Genomic DNA, 19636 nt, shown 5'->3' with positions numbered 1-19636 from the left:
CAAAGACCTAATTTTTACCTGCCTCCCTCCCCAAGTCATTCACTTCCCTTTTTCTATACAAAAAAACTAGTACCATGTATTTGTTATATATTTTTCAGTACTTTCTATAAATTTTACTTTATATAAGTGGGCCCATGAAGAATACAATAGTTTAATTTACTTAAATGCCATTATACTGTGAATTGTGTGAAATTTCTTTTCTCTTTTTTCTTTTTAAAAAAAATTTTATTTATTTATTTGACCGAGAGAAACAGCAAGAGAGGGAACACTTAAGAGTCAACCCAGAGCCTTGTGTAATGAATGTGCATTTTGTGAAGTTGAAATTTAAAAAGTTAAAGAGAACATCCAAGAGGGTCTATAAATGAAATTTAAAGTACTAAAAGTAAGTAAACTAAAACATAAATAAAATAAAAAAATTAAATACAAATGAACTAGAATAAGAATAACATCAGTCATTTCATCAGTAGCACTGGATATTAGAGAACAATGGATTGAGGCTTTTAATTTTCAACAAGAAAACAATTTTCTACTGAGAATTCTGTCCAAAATGAAACAATTAATTGTAAAGGAAGAATAAAGGCATTTTCAGTCATGGTAGTTCACTAAGCTCACCATGCCTAAACCTTTACTTAGGATTTGATTGGAAGATTTATTCACAACAAAATAAGGCACTAAACCAAAAAAGAAGATATGAGAACAAACTTTGGATCCAACCTAGAAAAAAATAAAGGGAAGCTCTAAAACCATATGTAAACAGCAGCTTTTGAAAAGGAATGGTATGATGAGAATTTAGAAAAACCTGAATTTAGGATAATGAGAATTAACAGATGATGAAAATGGAAATTTACTTGAACTTGATGCAGCGCATAGTCTTTGTTGAATAATATGGTTGTTCAGAATTAGGGTGACAGTAGAACAAAATATGATTATACTTTGGAACTACCTTGGAACTTACCTTGGAACTACCTTAAAAAATCTTATTTATGTGGTCAAAATTACCCATATAATGTTATTACTTTTAAGCTTTTAGAATCAATCTCAGAAAACTATGTTTATAAAAAGAGAATATGAAAGTAAAGGGATTTGGTGACCATTTAGGAGATGAAAAAAATGTGAGAGTATAGAAAAGGAGGAAGGTGCTAATGTTCTCCTTTAATAATGTTGAGTCAAAAGATAGTGTTTGTGGTTTATAGAACAAATGTTTGAAGTTACTTGAAGTGGTAGAGGTAATTAGAAGAGGGACTAGGGATACCTGTATAACTATTAGGGGAGGTAGACAGAGAGAGTTTAAGTCCTTTTTTTTGTCATCAACGTCTGCATCACCACTCTGATGTAGATTAGCTAATTTTGGAGTCCTTATGGCAGCAGGTCTATTCTATCTCTAGTAGGGGGCTTGGAAAGCCCAACTTCAAACTCCCATCTGCCTAAACAAGATGGTGCAATGTTAAGATAATATGGTGGGGAGGTGGCCTGCAGTCACGTGGGAGGGTTCTATAGAGATCTGTGTTGGTATCCTATAGCTGCTATAACCAATTGCCACATACTTAGTGGTTTGAAACAATGTAGTTATTATCTTAAAATTCTCAAATTCAGATGCCTGCAATATGTTTCACTTTATTAAAATCAGGGTGTCAGTAGGTAGACATTTGTTCTGGAGGCTCTCAGGGCAATCTATTTTGTTACCTTTTCTGCATTTTCTGGATTGTTTAGCTCTTGGATCCTTCCTCCATCTTCAAAACTGACAGAATAACATTTCACATCTCTTGCTTTCTTCTCTCCATTTCCACTTTTAAGGATCCATGTCATTACACTGGATTCACAAAGATGTTAAATAAATTTGGAATGTTTTTTAAGATAATTGCATGAATCTCAAGATAAGAGTCTTTTTAAATAATCCTATTTAAAGATCATCCAGGATAATCTCCCCATCTCAAATTTGTGCCACATCTACAAAGTCCCTTTTACCATGTAATGAAACATCTTCACAGATTAAAGGGATTAGAGTATGGACATTTCTGGGAGACTATTTTCCCTGCTAAGGAGCCAAGGCTAAAAGTCCATTCTGTACTAATTGTCTCTACATTTCTATTATAACTCCATCCCAGGAAGCATAGTTCTCTGACAGGATTGCTTTCCAGCCACCTCCTCAATGTCCCCTTCCTTTAATTCCTAGAATCTAAAAGGGAGATTTCCCAGATGTCATTTGCTCCATCTTCCTGTCTTCACCATTACTGTTGAGTCATTATGATGAATAGGCATATTTTCTTTATGCATTTGGAGAACTCTATGTTGTCATGTTAAAGAAAGAAAAGGTAACAAGAAAGATGTTAAATAAATTTGGAATGTTTTTTAAGATAATTGCATGAATCTCAAGATAAGAGTCTTTTTAAATAATCCTATTTGGCAGATAAAGAGCTGATTTTTACCTTATTCTTTCTCTTTACTATCTTTTCTGCAAAAAATCCTCATCTTCTCTATTTTGGATAGATGTCTCTCACTTAATAGGGAGAAGGTTAGATACTAAAGAGGCAGAAAAAGAATTTACAAAAATATCCAAATAGTAATGTTAGAAAGTCATTTTCATTTATTATATAATGAGTAGTGGCAAATGTGAAAAAAATATTATTGCTGTGATGTTAGTTATTAGAAGTGTCAAAACAAAACAAAACCAAACAAAAACACAGTGATTTAAATTCTCCAGAGTTGTAGGGATAGGGAAGAGAACTTCTGTATTATTTGATTCCTTATCTATGTATATATGTGATTTAGATAGGAAAGAAAAAGTTGAGAAAAATCCTAAGAAAGTCCTGGGTAAATTTTTAAGAAAATTGATTTGGAGAAAAGTGGAAGTTAAACTTTCTTATTTACAAATATTCGATTAAGGGAATATTTGTACAAAACAGAAAATGGTATTCCATCTGTGTAAATGCAGCACTATGGGATACACCTTAAGAAAAAAGATATCTTTATGCTGATTCATAAAATGTGCTACTTTTAGGGCACCTGGGGGGCTCAGTCCATTGAGAGGCAGAGCATCCTTCACTTGGTTTCAGCTCAGGTTCTGATCTCAGGGTTCTGGGATCCAGCCCTGTGTCTGACTCCAAACTCAGTGGGGAGTCTGGTGGAGATTCTCTCTCTTCCTCTCCCTCTGCCCCTCCACCTCCACCCCCTGTACTCTTTCTCTTTCTCTAAAATAAATAAATCTTAAAAAAAAAAAGTGCTACTTTCTCTGGGCAGATGCAGTCATATGCATGAACTCATAGCCTGCCAAGCAAAATGTCGGCTAAATTTTATCTTTCATGGGCCATCAGCTGGACACCCTCCTAAAATCAGCAAAACCATATGAGGCATTCCTGCATGGATGATTCAGTTGTCCAATAATCATAGTTATATTACAGCAAATTGCAGGAAAAATGCAATATATAGAGCTTCAGAATTCAAATTGTTGGTACTTATATTTGCCATAGTTGAGTTTTGATATAACAACATTTAGAATTTTATTGGCATTTCTGCTGTTTTCAAAAGATGGTCCACTGTGGGGAATTTGAGAATAGTCAAATAATCTATAAATCATTTTGCTTTTTATGATGACCATGAACTGGAATTTTTTTTTTTTTTTTGGAACTGGACATTCTAAATAGCATCCCTGAGAAAATATTGTTCCCTGAAAAGAGTAATATTTTATTCAAATTATAATGACAATTGCTACAGTTACTATTGAATTTAAGTGGTATATATACAATATCAAAGTAGTTTGTTTAATTCTTAAAACTTAATTTATTATCAATTTATTTATTATTGTTTTATATTTCATTTATTTTATTTTTTATACTTAATGTCACATGTTACCTACTAAGAAACATTGCATCCTATGTGAAAGGTAATATGGAGAATTCATAGTTATACATATATTCACTTCCTGACATGCAGATTCAGCTACCTGCATTCATTTCTGGAGCACATTTTGAATTATTCCAGCTTGATTCTAATACACTTTGTATCATCAACTGCTATAGTACTACATTTCACTGAATTTACAACATTATTACAATCTTATTGACTGTATTCCCTCTATTGTACATATATTCTGGTTATTAATATATTATTGATATTGTAGTGCAGTATTCTTCTTGACCAGCTTTTCTGAAAACTCAATTGATATAATATATTCCTACCCTCACATTTAGGTCTCTTGGACCTTATTTTAATATTTTGATTAAAATGGTATAGAATATAAATAGGAAATATACACAAAACTTGCATCTTGAATTCTGAGTGCAATATTAAGTTCAGCCCTGACCTTACACAAAAGTTTTGTTGGCTTTATCGTTATCTTTTCTCCAATGTATGTTTCTTTTTTTTTTATCATGAAATTTAATAATATATTTCTTCCCATTTTATTCATAGTGGGCATATCTATAGGCATGTATGGCACATAGTAGGCATTCAAAAAATGGTGGCTATTATTATTATTTAACTGAAATATCAGTTGATATATTGCTATTGTTTAAAATTTAATTAAAAAAAATGACCTGAACTCACAAATTCTATGTCATGTCTAATGTCTTTCTAATTTTCTGTACATCTCTGTGTGTTTAGGTCTTCCTTAATAGTTTTTACTTCACATTCTTGCTTCTCTTGCTGGCCAAGAGCTTTTATGGACAAAAGTGACTAGTTTTTTATTATAATTTATTTTCAATATGTTAGGATAATAAAATCCAGTTACTCTAAATGTTCAATAGAGACTGCCATGCACACAAAACCTGAGTGAATGTGGGGAAAATCGAAAAACAGGCATAAGGGAAGATGAAGTGAAGCAAGAGTCAGAGCCAAGGTATATTTCTCGCTAGTCATCTTTTTGGCACCCCCTCTCTCTATGGGGCCTCTGTTAGTCTGTATAGACTAATATATGCTCTGGAAAGAAAACAAATAAAAAAATATCAGTGGCTCTCCACTATGAAACTTCATTCTACCATGCTACAGTATCCACATGGGTGAGGTTGGTGCTTAGGTCCACAGAACACTCAGATCCCCAGGAAGTGAGCAGCACCACCACCTTACAGGCAGGTGAGTTTGGAATAAGCAGCTTTCTCTGGCATGTAGACTTGGAAAAATAAACCTGGAGAACCATGCACAGGGTTCTCAATGCTTTACTTTGCCAGAAGTGTCAAATCACTTTTCCTCATGTGTCATTGGCCAGAACTAGCAACATGATCCAATCTAGTTGGCAGAGAGGTTGAGAGAAGGGAGGGAGGAAATGACAAGTTTGGTGAACACCACTGTCACAGTGCTGTTCCTTATTCTTGCTGGCAAGTGAATTTTTGTCTCTCGATATGAGTGCCGTGTCTTGAAAGCTTCTCTCTCATTTCTCTCCATCCCTGTTTGGATTTCCAAACATTGTCTGCATCTGTATTCTCTAACTCAAAGTTTTGAATGCTCTCTTGATAACTATGAATAGATGTAGAATTCCTTATTGCCTGTTTCACAAAATGGTTATACTCATTGAGTGTCCCCAGGCTCTTCGAAATGAGGAAAACTCTCAGAATAGGCATTAAAATCAATTTTAAAAATGTGACTCCATTCTAAAATTTGGTCAACTCCCTATTACCAACGACTGCCTCTTGTCTCTATGCCCCAAAGGCTCAGAAGATTTTGAAATCCTCTACCACTAGACACTAGAGAAATGAATGGTTAGAAAAAGACTCAGTTAACTCCCTTTCCCTACTTTTTTCACAGTTTTCCTATTCACAGAACTTCCTGCCTGTCTAGAATATTGCTTCTCTATTTATGCAAAATTTAAAGTGTTTGAGGAAAAAGATCAATGAAATAAGACTACAGACAGGTAGAGAATTATGTAGAAAATTTGGTTTGTTGGTTGGTTGGTTTTCCTTTAAGGAGATTTGCTCCTGGGATTTGCATAATACATCTTGTAATGAAAACTCAGGAAAAATATAAGATAGAGATATGTTCTTTTAAAGCTTACATCATGGGAGATTTAAGAGTATGGGTATGTTCCAAAAATGAGCTATTAGGAAAAGAGTAGGAGAAAAGAACTTTGAGTCCTAACACCTAAACTTATCAATGAAGTAATGACTCCTCGAGCACTGAGGAAAATACAGCTGGAGAGAATGGCAAGGAGTTCTATCCTGATGGAGGGCCCTCCATATGAAAAATATGATGAAAGTAGAAATAATATTCCCCATTCCCTATTTTTAATCATTTAGGGTTAGCCATCAAGTCTGTGATTAACTAGGGATATGGTTTATACCTCCTAAAATATTCCTTCCTTCAAAAGGCCATAGCCTCTTATATGTATTTGTAAGAAAAATAGCAGAAGGCTTAGAATTTTACCTCAGGAGATGCCAAATGACCCAAGTAGTAAGAGATTAAATTAAATTCAAGAATACTCTGCCCATAGGCAAAAATGGATCCCTTGTTTTGTTTTTTGTCTTAGTATGACCAGAAACTTTTCCTTTTGATCAATATGGAGTAAGAAGAACTGGATTTACCTTGCCTAAAACAATAAAAGCAACAACAACAGAACAGTAAAAGAATAGAAAAAAATGAAATAATTATTTTAAAAACACTAAACATTAAACAATGAAGAAAAGGGAAATGGGAAACAAGTAAGGTAAACCCTGTCATTGCCCAACTCACTGTACTGAGTTTCCTGATCACAGTGCAGGGAGTGGAAACTGAGGTGGAGTCCAGCATATTCCTAAAGTTGAAGAGACAGAGCTGAGGATCTGGAGAGATCAAGGATACCAGAATTCAGAAGACAAAGTAAGAGAGAGGGGAGATAATCATGGGAGGAGAATCCAAGAGACTTTTTTTTTTTTTAAAGATTTTACTTATTTATTTGACAGAGAGAGACATAGCAAGAGAGGGAACAGAAGTAGGGGGGGGTGGGAGAGGAAGAAGCAGGCTTCCCACCCACCAGGGAGCCAAATCCCACGGTTAGATCCCAGTACCCTGGGATCATGACCTTAGCTGAAGGCAGACACCAAACGACTGAGCCACCCAGGTGCCCCGGGAATCTAAGAGACTTGGAGGGAGTTCTCTTAAGATACTAAGCAAGCATTTAGTCACACATGCACATGAGGAAAATCCCTGCAGGAAAATAACTTTCTAATAATAAAATAGGAGAACAGTGTCCGATGTTCAAACAAGGCTATGAACAGTGTCCTTTCATACCAGCTAAACTGGAAAAAACAAATCATTAAATAATGGAATATTGAACAGAATATGAGGGAAGGTCTTGATTCACATGTAATAAGTCCTAGGCTGACCACTGCTCCAGGCTCACATAACAGATCATAAAGCCAAGACACAAAAGTACAAAATATTTCCAAGTAACTTAACTACACCTCAGAACAGAGCTTAAGAAGAATTTTAGGAAAAAAATTATCCAGCATATAACAAAATAAAATTCACAATGTCAGGAATCCTTCAAAGATTACCAGGAATGCAAAGAAGGGGGAAAAGACAACCCAAAATGAAGAGAAAAATCAATTAATCAAGACTCAGAAATAACACAGATACCTGAATTATCAGAAAAAGTCATTAAAAATAGTTTTCAAAATTAGATTAAAAAGTAGAGATATAGAAGATATTATTGAAAGATCAAAATCAAACTACTAAAATACGAAAACTATAATATCTGAGAATAAAAAAGTCTGAATAGAATAAATGCCATATTAGATATTACAAGTGAATATATCAATGATTATGAGGATATATCAATAGAAACTATTCAAAACAAAGTGCAAATGGAAAAAAATGTAAAGTTACTTGTAAGATAACTTCAAACAGATTCCTATATATGAAACTATAGAATTTCAGTGGGAGGGATAGGAAGGACAGAAAAAAAATTGAATAAATAATGGCCAGTGAATTCACAAACATGATGGAAATTATACATTCATATATACAAAAACCTCAATAAACTCCAAGAACAAGAAATATGAAGAAAACTATACCAACTCATGTCATAATCAAAAGCAACAATGAATAGAAAATCTTTTTTTTTAAGATTTTTATTTATTTATTTATTTGACAGAGAGAGAGAGAGAGAGAGAGATCACAAGTAGGCAGAGAGGCAGGCGGGGAGTGGAGGAAGAAGGCTCCCTGCTGAGCAGAGAGCCCAACGTGGAGCTCAATCCCAGGACCCTGGGATCATGACGTGAGCCGAAGGCAAAGGCTCTAACCCACTGAGCCACCCAGGCATCCTGAAAAAAAAAAAATCTTAAAGCATACAGAAAAAAAGATGCAGTATACAGAGGAATGAAGATGCAGATGAAGGAACATTTCTCATGAGAAATAATACGAGCTAAACGACAGGTGAAATGTCTTTAAAACACTCAAAAAGTTTAGGAATGGGGAATAAAGTTGTTCATAAAGACACAGCCTTTATGATGAGATCATGTCTAAGTGAATATAATATGGTGGTGATAAAGGATTCCATTCATTTGTCAAAGCCCATAGAACTATACACCACAGAGTAATTTTTAGTATATGCAAACAGCAACAAACACAATAAAAATAAACCAGGCTGTGACAAATGTATCTAACTGCATCACAAATGAATCACATAATAACACTGAAGCGTCTGAGGAGGAAAGTAGGTGATCTAAGTAACTTTAGAAAACAGTATTTTGACTGTTCACTATAAAAAATAATAAAAACAGAACAAAAATACTGTCTCAAACATTTTATTGTAGGGGCATCTTTCTGCATGTAATATACAAATCTTGGCTTAAGTACTCACTAAATGATCACTTAATATCTCTGTTTATGCTTTTTTGATTTGGTGTTTCATAAAAATGGCTCTAAATCTTCCCTGATTTGAAGGGTATTTGGGGCAGGGTACAACAAAATATACTATGAGATAAGTTGTACCCAAAATTATTTTTGAAGAATCCTAGGAAGCTCCTTAACTGAGCTGGAGGTGATACAGTTGGGGTATGGTCTATTGAATGGTAGTTAAGATGGAGTAGTGATCAGGGAGATCATATGATAGTTGTCTTTCTCCGCTTGACTTATTTCGCTAAGCATGATACCCTCTAGTTCCATCCACGTTGTCGCAAATGGCAAGATTTCATTTCTTTTGATGGCTGCATAGTATTCCATTGTATATATAGACCACATCTTCTTTATCCATTCGTCTGTTGGGAGAGGAGATGCAACATGGGGGGTTAATGGGGTAGGAGAAGAGTAAATGAAACAAGTTGGGATTGGGAGGGAGACAAACCATAAGTGACTCTTAATCTCACAAAACAAACTGAGGGTTGCTGGGGGGAGGGGGGTTGGGAGAGGGGGGGTGGGGTTATGGACATTGGGTAGGGTATGTGCTATGGTGAGTGCTGTGAAGTGTGTAAACCTGGAGATTCACAGACTTGTACCCCTGAGGGGGAAAAAAAAATATATATGTTTATAAAAAATAAAATTAAAAAAAAAAAAAAGATGAGCAAACAGAAGGTCAGAAGGTGACCTTCTCCAAGGTCACACAGCAGAAGCATGGCGGGAACTCTCAGTTGGTATTAACTGAATTTCAATGCTCTTGCCACTGCATAGCACTGCTCATAAAATCATATACTCACTAGACCTAATAACACTACACCTAGCAATGCAAAATTACTTGACAAATGTAAATTAAAGTTTGGCCCCAAATTAAAAACAGTTGAAATATAAAAAAAAAAAAAAAAGATGGAGTAGTGATGAGATCATTGAGAGGGAGGAGGCTCAGTAATTGAGAGGCTGAGCTATTGGAGGGATGGCTTTAATCACAGTACTATGACATGATTTATGACAAAAAAAATAATCAAATGTAAAAACATGTGTAAATATAATTGAATAGCTTCAATATATCTTGTTAGTCTTGGGACTTACTTTTTGACCTCTGTTGAGAAAGAGGTGTCAAGGGCTGGTATGGTTGAGTGAAAGGAGGAGCCTGAGAGTTCGTGAAGCCCAAGAAAGGAATAAAAGGAGCAAGCAACTAGGAAAGATGGAAAGAGTTGAAGTTATCCAAACTGTCTTTATTCATATAGAAAGATGTTATAAAATGTTATTTATTTGAAGATAATCAGAATATTACTTTGAATAGTCCTTCCGTTGTCAGAATTAGATGATTCTATAGGACATAATTCTTAGGAAGAATTTCTTAGCCAAGCAAAAATCTTCAAATCCTGTTGATAAAAGACTCTCTATAGCAGAAATAGTATTTATTTAAAAAGCAGAAAATCTGGCTCCAAGGAGCACAGTTAACATCCTTGGATATGGTGTTTACCTGAACAGATGCTCCGGTACTTTTATTTCAAGTAGCAAATGAGGCCACATGTATTTGCAGAATTAGCACATATAACAGATGAAAATTGGATGTTGTACCCATTTTCACTGTTATGGGGATTGTGCTGTGAGACACCCCAGATGTTACTTTTTGGCAAACAGTTGTTATTTATTTATTTTTTTTGTCTGGGGCTCAGAAGATTATCTTATGATTCTGGATATGTACCAAACTCACTCTCTAAGCATCTGGTCTAATTTAGTCAAGCAGATAATATAAATGGACTTCCTTACTAACAAGGTAATGTGTAAAATGACAGTTCACTTAGTTTGGGAATCCTTCATGAATAACACTACCTTTCCCATTCAGTGTGATGCACTTCACTATTAATGAATGATAGCTCTTGGCTGAACAGAAGACTCCATGTTCAACATGGAGACAAATTTCTTAATTTATACTGTGTGTTACAACTTCCTTTGGGCTCTACTTGCTTTCATTATAGTATAAAATTTTAATAGATGCTGAAAAGCAGACTGCTACAAATCCAGTAAAAATTGTTGGTTAGTCTTATTTTTCTTTTATATATTTACAATGCTGCCTCCCTTTTCATAACTTCATTTCGTATTTTTGATATTACTTATTCTTTCATTTATTCATTCAGAATCCAAACTGGAAACTGAATCTTGGCAATGAACCACATAGGTGATGTCAATATATATGTGTTCCATTATTCTTCTATCTTGGTGAGACTTCCAAAGTTGTTTTAATCTAGTCAAAATATGTCAGATATGGGAACTTCTCTTTTTGCTTCCATTAGTGTCCTAGGTAGATGAGGACCCCCCCTCTTTTGTTGCTTTGCAATGGTGCGTGCCTCCTGTGTGTAATCCAAACCAGCTTTATGCAGAGAGACTGAAGAAAGAGGCAGACCACTCCAGATTGGTATATGGCAGTTTTCATAAGCAAGGGAACTTATATACTAGGCTTGTCTGGGGCAGTTACAAGACAAGAACATCTTGGGCATGCCAGCCAAATATTAAAAATTTGTATATAAGTCTTAACTGGATTCAGTCACATATACTTTCTAGAGGGCCTCCACCTCACATCATCATCCAAAGGCTATGTATGCCCTTTGGGCAGCTTCTGGGAGCTGAGAAGGCAAGTACTTGGGCACATTCTAATGAGAGAGGAGGGAGTAAGGAGCCTCTAGTTGGCTAGTCAGGTTCGTGGATCAACCATCTGTCACCTCCTCTTGATGTCTCCCCCCACATCTTCATTCCAAGGACTTAGAAAGTTCTCTGGGCTATTGGATGGATGTTTCTTCTCTTGGGTCAGATGGGGGGTATTTTCTCCAATCCATAACCACATGAAAAGAGCCAGAGGTTTTGTTTATCTCTTTCCATAAAGAAATCACAACTAGTGCAATATTCATCATAAGGCTGCCACTTAAGTAAATCATACTAGTCCTTCTTAGCCTATCATGATCTATTTTTACAGAGGCCATGCAGGTAAAATTAACAACGATATTCTGTGAACCACCACTCTGTATTCAAGCTATTGAATGTGGCTCTAATCTCTTCAATGCCACCCCACATGTAGTGTAGTTTTCTTGGCCGAAGAGAAACCAGTTTCAGGCATTCACCTAATGTTCTTAACATTTCTTTTTCTATAGGTCAGGGAACCAAAGTGAGGGTTCTGTTAGCTGCAACATATATCTATTCCAATTCTATATTCAGAACACGGATAAATAACCACAGAATGAAGCTACGGGGTGCCTTGGTGGCTCAATTGGTTAAGCATCTACCTTCAACTCAAGTCGTGATCCCAGGGTCCTGAGATCAAGTATTGCATTGGGCTCCCTGCTCAGTGTGGAGTCTGCTTCTCCCTCTACCCCTGCTCCCTGCTCATGATCTCTCTCTCACACACTCTTTCTCTCAAATAAATAAATAAAATCTTTAAAAATAAAGAGAGAATGGAGCTATAGATTGATTGGTTCTCTGTCAGAAAAATTTTGGCAACATACTTTTATTATTCACACATCACCAGTCTAATTTGGTGGTCACCATAGTGTTTCATATGGTGGAGTGGAGTCATTTTGTACATTGCATGCTAAGACTTTCAAAAGATGTGTATACTCTCTCTGCCCCAGTATATATAGTCTGATAAATAACAGCAAGTACATTTGTAGAAGGATTGGGAGATTACTAACTTGTGATGGTATTATAAGGTTCTTTTTTAAGAGAAGTCAAACTCCATTTTAATTCATGTGCTCTGACTCAGAACTGACCAAAAGTTGGAAATAGATGGAACTTCCATTCACTAGTTTTTGTTTTGTTTTTTCCTTGGTTCTACAATTAAGCTTACTCTTGTTGACTAGCCATTCATCTTGTAACATGCTTATTAATGAATCTTTGGTTATCATTTCACCCTTGGACCAAGGGTCCAATTATATTCACCTGTCATATTAAGCAACTTCAGTGTCTTCATCTAGTCACAATTCTATGACTCACATTGAACTAATGAAATCTATTACAAGGTACCATCTCATTCTGGGTTATAGGACACAACCACCACAAAGCTTCTCAAATATGCTGCCATATTAATTTGTTTATTATTGATTTAATAAAGGAAATGTTCTCTGAGACCTTCCAGTATCTGGTGGATTCTTTGGTCTCAAGCAAAAAAGCAATTCTAACATATTCACTACCATGAGGCTTTAGGTCCCCATCCCCCTTTTTAATGAAATGTAACTAACATACAAGTGTTAATTAGTTTCAGGTGTACAATATAATGATTTAACAATTCTATACATTACTTAGAGCTCATCCCAACAAGTATACTCGTTTTTCTTTCTTTCTTTCTTTTTTTTTTAAAGGTAGAAGCAGGCCTCCCCCCCAGCGGGGAGCCTGACTTGGGGCTCGATCCCAGGATCCTGGGATCGTGACCAGAGCTGAAGGCAGATGCTTAATGGAGCTTTCTTTCTTTCTTTCTTTCTTTCTTTTCTTTTTTTTTTTTTTTAAGATTTTATTTACTTATCTGACAGACAGAGATGATCACAGGTAGGCAGAGAGGCAAGCAGAGAGAGGAGGAAGCAGGCTCCCCGCTGAGCAGAGAGCCCAATGCAGGGCTCGATCCCAGGACCCTAGGATCATGACCTGAGCTGAAGGCAGAGGCTTTAACCCACTGAGCCACCCAGGCACCCCTAACAAGTATACTCTTAATCCCCACAGCTATTTCACCCATCTCCCACCCACATCTCCACTGGCAGTCACAGTTAGTTCTGTGTATTTAAGAGTCTGTTTTTTCATTTGTCTTTTGTTTGTTTGTTTCTTAGTTTGTTTAATTTCTTAAATTCCACATATGAGGAAAATCATATAGCATTTGTCTTCCTCTGTCTGACTTATTTTACTTAGCATTATAGCTTATAGGTCCATCCATATTGTTGCAAATGGCAGGATTTCATTCATTTTCATGGTTGAGCAATATTCCACTTTTTAAATATATACCACTTCTTTTCCATTCCTCTATGGATGGATGCTTGGGTTGCTGCCATATTTTGGCTATTGTAAATAACACTGCAATAAACATAGGGGTGCATATATCTTTTCAAATTATTGTTTTAGTTTTCTTTGGGTAAATGCACAGTAGTCAAATTACTGGACCATGTGGTAATTTTGTTTTTAATTTTTGGAGAAACTTCCATATTGGTTTCCACAGTAGCTGCATGAATTTGATTTGCATTTTCCTGATGATTACTGCTGCTGAGCATCTTTTCATGTGTCTGTTAGCCATCTATAGGTCTTCTTTAGAAAAATATCTATTCACGTCCTGCCCAATTTTAAATTGGATTATTTGGGATTTTTGGTGTTGAGTTCTATTAACCCCTTAGTGAATGTAGGTTGCCTTTTTGTTTTGTTGATGGTGTCCTTCCGTATGCAAAAGTTCTTTATTTTGATGTAGTCTCAATAGTTTATTATTGCTTTTGCTTTAGATATCTAGAAGACATCTTTTAAAAATGCTACTTCAGATGTCGGAGAAATTACTGTCTGTGCTCTATTCTAGGATTTTTATGGTTTCAGGTCTCACGTTTAGTTCTTTAATCCATTTTGAGTTTATTTTTGAGGATGGTGTAAGAAAATGGTCCAGTTTCATTCTTTTTCATGTGGCTGTCCAGTTTTCCCAACACCATTTAGATATGGCTTCATTGCATATTCTTGACTCCTCTATCATAGGTTAATTAATTATATAAGTGTGGGTTCATTTGTGGATTTTCTATCCTATTCCATTGATCTATGTGTCTATTTTTGTGACAGTACTAGACTGTTTTGATTACTACAGCTTTGTAGTATGTCTTGAAATATGGGATTATTATACCTCTAGTTTTGTTCTCATTTTCAAGATTTCTTTGGCTTCTTTTGTCCAAGCATTTTTGAGTATTATTCATTCTACTTCTGTGATAAAGATAAATGCTGCTGGTATTTTGGTAAGGATTGCATTAAATCTGTGGATTGCTTTGGGTAGTGTAGATGTTTTAACAATATTGATTCTTCCAATCCATGAACATGGAATGTCTTTTCGTTTGTGTCATCTTCAATATCTTTTATCAATGCTTTATATTTTTCAGAGTATAGGTCTTTCAGCTCTTTTCACATTTAATAATACACTAGAAGTTAGCACCACGAACAAGGCTGTACTTATTGTCATAATTGATGAGTGATACATTTCTAGAACCTCATCACAGATGCATTCTAGAATAATTTCTTGTACCAACACTCTTACTTTGAGTTTTACTTAAAACAGAACCAAGATAAGCACTTAAGGGCAGTTTAAATTATTTGGGAAGTGATTCGTAAAGTTAGAGGAAGAATAATTAGGGAAGTAGTTAAAGCCCAAGTGTGTTTTTGAGATAATTCCATTTGCAGTGGGGGCCTAACTCACCATACTTCCCTGAGGGGTATTCAGCATCCATCTCAGAGGTTTCTGTCTGAAGCAAGGGAGTTTGAAATATTTTCTTCTGATCCCATTGCCCTTTGATTGAGCTTTAACTAGAGGAAGTGTTATTTCTTTTGCCTTCTGATAAAAAATCTGTGAATAACTTTTGACTTCCCCCAAACTGAGTGATGAATAGCCTACTGTTGATTAAAAGGTTTACCCATAACATAAACAGTCAATTAACACATATTTCATATGTTATATGTATTATATGCTACATTCTTACAATAAACTAGAAAAAAGAAAATGTTATTAAGAGAATCATAAAATAAAATGTTTACTGTACCATATTATATTTATCAGAAAATAATCCACATAGAAATGGACCTGTGCAGTTTAAACTTATGTTGTTAGAGGGTCAACTATACAAACTATACACATATATGTATTTATATAAAAATATATATGCATATGTATATACATTTATAGTGTATATATATATATATATATATATATATATATATAGTAGGAAAAGTGTTAATGTTAAGAAATACATCAGGGGCACCTGGGTAGCTCAGGGGGTTAAGCCTCTGCTTTCGGCTCAGTTCATGGTCTCAGGGTCCTGGGATCAAGCCCCACATCGGGCTCTCTGCTTAGCAGGCCTGCTTCTCCCTCCCTCTCTGCCTGCCTCTCTGCCTACCTGTGATATCTCTCTCTGTCAAATAAATAAATAAAATATTAAAAAAAAGAAAGAAATACAGCAAAAGGGGAGTACCTGGGTGGCTCAGTGGGTTAAGTCTCTGACTTTGGCTCAGGTCGTAATCTCAGGGTCCCAGGATCGAGCCCTGCATTGGGCTCTCTGCTCTGCAAGGAGCCTCCTTTCCTTCCTCTCTCTCTCTGCCTCTCTGCCTACTTGTGATCTCTGTCAAATAAATAAGTAAAATCTTTAAAAAAAAAAAAAAAAAGAAGCTCCTCTCCCACCCAAACCCCATTAAGTCAGCACATATACTGGGAAAAAATTCTATTCATAGAGAAAAGTACTTCTTTAGTTTTAATCATCTTCATTTTTCTCAAAATATCTGTTATGGGTCTAACTTTTTATTTATATATGGCTAATTTGCTATTACATACACAGTGAAAGAATATTAAATTAGATATCCATTTATTTATCTACCTATATGACCAAATTAGGTAAGAAACACAGAACAGACTGAAAACCCATCAATATTTAAAATGTACATTTTAAACAGACAAGACTCCAAAAACATTGGAAGAGGATGAAAGAATTCAAAAGTTAACCACATTTAAATCAAAAGCCTCATAAACTACTTTTGTTTCACAGCCTAAATTTGACATACCTAAACAGCTATTTCCCACCTGAAAAATACCAACAAAGCACATTTTATATTTTTAATTCTTCCTCCTGCATAAGCTTTGAAGTGTTCTCAGCTATAACAAATAATATTTTGGTTTCTGCTTTGTAATATTTGAAAGCATGCTTTCTATCAAAGTTGTGCTATTTCCCTTAATTGATGAAAAAGAATAAGCTATGGTATTTTGATGTATTTTCCCCACAATTTGTAAGACATATGCCTGTCTTTATTATTCCCAAATACAATCTGTTACAGTGTTTGTGTTTATCATTATTATGGCTGTCAATCCTTCTTGTTATTATTACATATTTACCTCAAAAATTTTGAGGCATCACAGACTTATTATTCCTAATAGGCCAGCATCAGATTACATGTATGAAAAGAGAATAATAAAATAAAAGATATATGTTTTGTTAATGATTTTAAATCAAACCAGAGAATGTCATATAGCCTGATATTTTAGAAGTTAAAAAATCCAAAATATATTTTATAAAATGGCCTTTAGGATTCTGAAATTATAGGAATCATTAAGTGATTGTCAGCTTCTCTATCCAAAGAGCATGACAGTTTTTCTGTTGAGATGGTATATTTGGTGTAATCTACAATTTCCTCAGCATATCTAAGGTTTAAAACAGCTGCAATAAAAGGGTAAGGAGACAGAGGAAGAATTTGACTATTTGCCCACACCATGCTAGGGAAGGCAGATAAGAATATAATGGACTTCCTTGCTACAACTGCATCTCCTCTAAATAATTGAAAAGAAGATCTGATATATTTTAGTTATAAGCATTTTACTTATTTCTTTATTCAAAAATCTCAGCAGGATCATACTAGTCCAGAATAAAACATTCCCATCAATACTTATAACACTGAACAGAATGAAGATGTAATGTAATACAACAAATAGTAAGTTAAAGAAAAGATTGCCTTTGTCACTGTTCCTTCCTTCAAAGTAATTTTGGTTCTTTCCCAATTGTGTCATCTGCTGAATGTATTACATACACATAAATAGAAGCTGTTGACCTCTTTTACCCTAAAAATGTTCATTCACTATCTAATCAAAACTCCCGTGGGGCAATTTATTTTATTTGCTTCTTACTATTTACAATTTGTTCTTACTATATGGTGGCTCAAATAAAATTCTTGTAAAAATGCATATACTATTGAAAGTCTATTCACAAAATAGGCAATATTAACTTGTGGAAGTATTCATTTCATTTATATGGTTCAACCAATCATAGGGACTGAATGCCATGAAATTTTTGAATTTTGAATTATTTGTACTTAAAATTGTTTAATTATAAAGTTAATGTATTATTATCATAAGAATAAAACACACAGTTCTACCAATGATAGGACTTAATTTATGTCCTTTCATGACTTTCTTTAAACATACTCAAGCCATATATACTTATATAGGACTTTTGTTTGTAGATTTCCCCCAAAATTGAATTATGCTACAAATATTACCTGAACACTATTTAAAAAAAAAAAAAAGATTTACTTATTTGAGAAAGAGCATGAGCAGGAGGGGCAGAGGGAAAGGGAGAGAGAATCTCAAACAGACTACGTACTGAGCATGGAGCCTGACTCAGGGCTTGATCTCATGACTCTAAGATCATGACCTGAGCAGAAACCAAGAGTTGGAGGATTAACCAACTGTACCACCCTAGCACACCTGAATATTATTTATTTAGCTTATCATGTTTTATGAATCCCCTATATCTGCAGATTAGTAGATATAGACACAACTTAGTATTTTCTTTTTCTTTCTTTCTTTCTTTCTTTCTTTCTTTCTTTCTTTCTTTCTTTCTCTTTCTTCTTTCTTTCTTAATATTTTGTTTATTTGTTAGAGAGATAGCACAAGCAGGGGAAGCAGCAGACAGAGGGAGATTCAGGCTCCTCACTGAGCAAGGAGCCCGATTTGGGGCTCGATCCCAGGATCCTGGGATCTCAACTGAAGTGGAAGGTATATGCTCAACCGACTGAGCCACCCAGGTGCCCCCGTAACTCAGTGTTTTCTAATTCCTCATGCATGTAATAAGTATATATATATAGAGTACTGCATGTATTGATGATTAAAAAAAAACAAAAACTTTTTGAAATGGCTCCCTGCTTCTTTCCTTCTTGGTCCTCCTTCAAGCCAATGGACTTGAGTTAACAATTCAGTGTATATTATTTGGTACATTTCAACACACTCATATATCTATACACATAGATACAAGCATGCATATGTCTATTCTTCACTGTATAATACTTATATAAAACAATCTAAGCCCCTATTAATGGGTATAATTTATATTGGTTAGTTCCACAATAAGGCTAATATATTTCAAGTGTAACTTCTTTTTTTAAGATTTTATTTTATTTATTTGAGACAGAGACAGCACAAGGTAGGGAGGGACAGAGGGAGAAGCAGACTCCCCACTGAGCAGTGAGCCTGATGTGAGACTCTTGATTTTGAGACTCTGGGATCATGACCTGAACCAAAGGCAGTTGCTTAACTAACTGAGCCACCCAGGTGCCCCAAGCATAACTTCTTACAGTGAAGAGGCTAAAGAGCTAACACTGCCTTTTCCTGAATCTTCTGTAGCTAGTGTTCTGAAATGGGAGAGAAATTATGTATAAAGCAAGCACCTTGCTGACATGTTTCAGGGCAGAGACAGTGAGCTTTTGGAGTTTGCAGCTTTGACAGCACTGTCCTGATTTCTCAAGTTCTTGATCATGGCTCTCTGGTCTTGCCGGTTGAATTGCAGTTTTGGAGATCAGTGATGTGCTGGTGCCATCTCACATTCCCTGATCAGGGCTTATTGTGCCTATTTCTTCTCTACTTTATCATGTTGGTGAGTGAAATTGGCCATTGTAGGAGTGTTGGTACTGCTGCCTACATTGAGCAAATTACATAAGGAAATTACTAGATTCAGAACCTTAATTTCTTAGTTTACTTCAGTCACAGAGCAAGGAATTTTTGTTTTGTTTTATTTTTAATTACCCTGAATGAAACTCATCACTGGAACTAAAATCAGAAGGAGAGTTTGTTTCTTCCACACAT

Source organism: Lontra canadensis, unplaced genomic scaffold (genome assembly GCF_010015895.1).
Source record: "Lontra canadensis isolate GAN:19392208 unplaced genomic scaffold, GSC_riverotter_1.0 scaffold42, whole genome shotgun sequence".
Taxonomy (NCBI): Eukaryota; Metazoa; Chordata; class Mammalia; order Carnivora; family Mustelidae; genus Lontra; species Lontra canadensis.
The sequence above is the reverse complement of the archived record's forward strand: the minus strand, read 5'-3'. Positions refer to the sequence as shown.